Raw genomic sequence first — 2,755 nt, forward strand, 5'->3', positions numbered from 1 at the left:
TCTCTCTCTCTCTCTCTCTCTCTCTCTAGTTCAAGAATAAGTTAGACAAGATCATAAGAACTCTCTAAATGCTTAAACTAAATCGCTCTACCAAAGAGCAAATCGAGTGTCCGCGGATGGAATAAAATGTCTTCGAGACATCCAAAATCCATACAACTCTCTCTCTCTCTCTCTCTCTCTCTCTCTCTCTCTCTCTCTCTCTCTCTCTCTCTCTCTCTCTCTCTCAGTCATGCACCCTGACGAAGTGTGTCTTCCAACCTTGAAAACCAATTCGTCAGCGAAGCTGATCTAGATGTTCGGCTTCTCCTTCATCTCGATTGGGTCCGGTGACTTCATTCCAGCGTAGACAAAGCCAATTATACCCAAAGGAATCCGCTTTGGAAAACTATAACCTTTTTATCTATAGAAAGCGTTGCTTCCCAGGTCAAATATAATCAATTAACTGTGCTTATTATCTTCAGACTATTTATTTCTTTATTTGGAGAGCGGCAAAGATAAAACAGAAGGTAGTGTATCCTTTTAGCTTTGGTTACGGAGAATGTTACTATCTGATGTTGGGTGTTGTAGATAGTGGGGCATCTTCACGTATATTAGCACCAAATTGTCACGGGTCCAGAAGCCAGGAGGAGGGAGGGAGGGAGGGAGGGAGGGAGGGAGGGAGGAAGGAAGGAAGGAAGGAAGGAAGGAAGGAAGGAAGGAAGGAGGAGGAGGAGGAGGAGGAGGAGGAGGAGGAGGAGGAGGAGGAGGAGGAGGAGGAGGAATGGCAAGGACGTAGCTATAACGGACATTCTTCTTCTTCTTCTTCTTCTTCTTCTCAATGATCTGTGGTATTATCATTATTATTACACTTATTATTATTATTATTATTATTATTATTAGATTTTTGTTATTGTTTTTGTTATTATTTTATAGTTTATATGTAAAAGATCTGTTTTAGTGTTGTTACTGTTATTGAAATATATTATTTTAAATGTTTATTACTTGGAAGTTTATTATTATTATTATAATTATTATTATTGTTATTATTATTATTATTATTATTATTTTATCGTTTTTAATGTTACTGTTCTCAAGATACTTTATTGTAATTGTTTATTACTACTCTAGTAGTTTATTTATTTCCTTATTTCCTTTCCTCACTAGGTTAATTTTCCCTGTTGGAGCCCTTGGGCTTATAGCATCCTGCTTTTCCAACTAGGGTTGTAGCTTAGCTGATAGAAATTATAACAATAATATTATTATTGGCTAAACGTTGATAAAACCTCTTCAGGACACTTTACTGTAAAGAGAATCGCATTACTATAGATATCCTTCTATGAGAGAGAGAGAGAGAGAGAGAGAGAGAGAGAGAGAGAGAGAGAGAGAGAGAGAGAGAGAGAGAGAGTCCCTGAACGTATTAAAACTGTTTCTTTAAGAAAAGGCGTTATACTTCCTCAATCTTCGTAAAGAATAATAAAAGTATAAGCTCATGTTACCAATATCACCTTTTTTTCATTTTCTGCCGTTATTGGGGTCACTTTCTACCTTTTCCCCCTTTTTTCTGCCGTTATCTTCAAAGGTACTTCATGCCACTGTGACAAGATGGTACGTGTGTTTTAGTCTTTGAAGGAAGAATAGGTAATGAATAAGGAAATAGAATAGTCACCCGCTTAGAAGTAGAGACTTGGATAGATCAGTGTCCCGAGCAGTTATTGGTATTTGCAAGAACTGCCTATTTTTCCCTGTTGGGGCCCTTGGGTTTATAGCATCTTGCTTTTCCAGCTAGGGTTGTATCTTAGCTAGTAATAATAATAATAATAATAATAATAATAATAATAATAATGATGATGATGATGATGATAATAGTAATAATAATAATAATAATAATAATAATAATAATAATGATGATGATGATGATGATGATGACAATAATAATAATAATAATAATTGTAGTATTAGTAGTGGTAACAACAACAACAACAACAATAATAATAATAAGGATAATAATAATAATAATTGTAGTAGTAGTATTAGTAGTAGTAGTAGTAGTAGTAGTAAAATAATAATGATGATAACAACAACAACAACAACAACAACAACAACATCAACAATAATAATAATAATAATAATAATATTGGAAACGTTCCAGCCTGGTGATCTGCTTGACTGAGTTCGATCATTTCCTGCAGTGCCTGCAATCTCACCATTCCTGTGAGCTAAGGAAGGATGGTTAGGGGGACCCTATAGATCTATGGAGTCATCAAGAGCCATTGTCTGGCCCTCCATGGTCCTAGCTTTGGTGGAGAGGGGCCCTGGGCATTATCACTCTCCCTTCGGTCTTTCATTCATGAGAGACATTAAAAACCTGCGTGGACTTGTATTATAACTTGTATTATTGCAATCTTTGTTTCTTAGTTTGCCTCAGACATAATTCTGAGCTTAGTAGAGCTTTTAAACATTCATATTGGATGTACACACATTTTTAGCAGAAGTGCATTACTATAGTCATTCTTTTTAATAAGGCGCATTTGCACTGACTCTCAGGAGTGACATTTTAACTCGGAAAAGTTTCCTTCTAGCTGATTAGTTAGAATGCATTTGCACTAACTCGCTGGGGTGCCCTTTTAGCTCGAAAAATTTCCTTCTTGATGATTGGTTAGAATGCATTTGCACTGACTCGAAGGGGTTCCCTTTTAGCTCGGAAAAGTTTCCTACTAGATAATTGGTTAGAATGCATTTGCACGATCTCGCAGGGGTGCCCTTTTAGCTCGGAAAA

The sequence above is a fragment of the Palaemon carinicauda genome, chromosome 1 (genome assembly GCF_036898095.1).
Source record: "Palaemon carinicauda isolate YSFRI2023 chromosome 1, ASM3689809v2, whole genome shotgun sequence".
Taxonomy (NCBI): domain Eukaryota; kingdom Metazoa; phylum Arthropoda; class Malacostraca; order Decapoda; family Palaemonidae; genus Palaemon; species Palaemon carinicauda.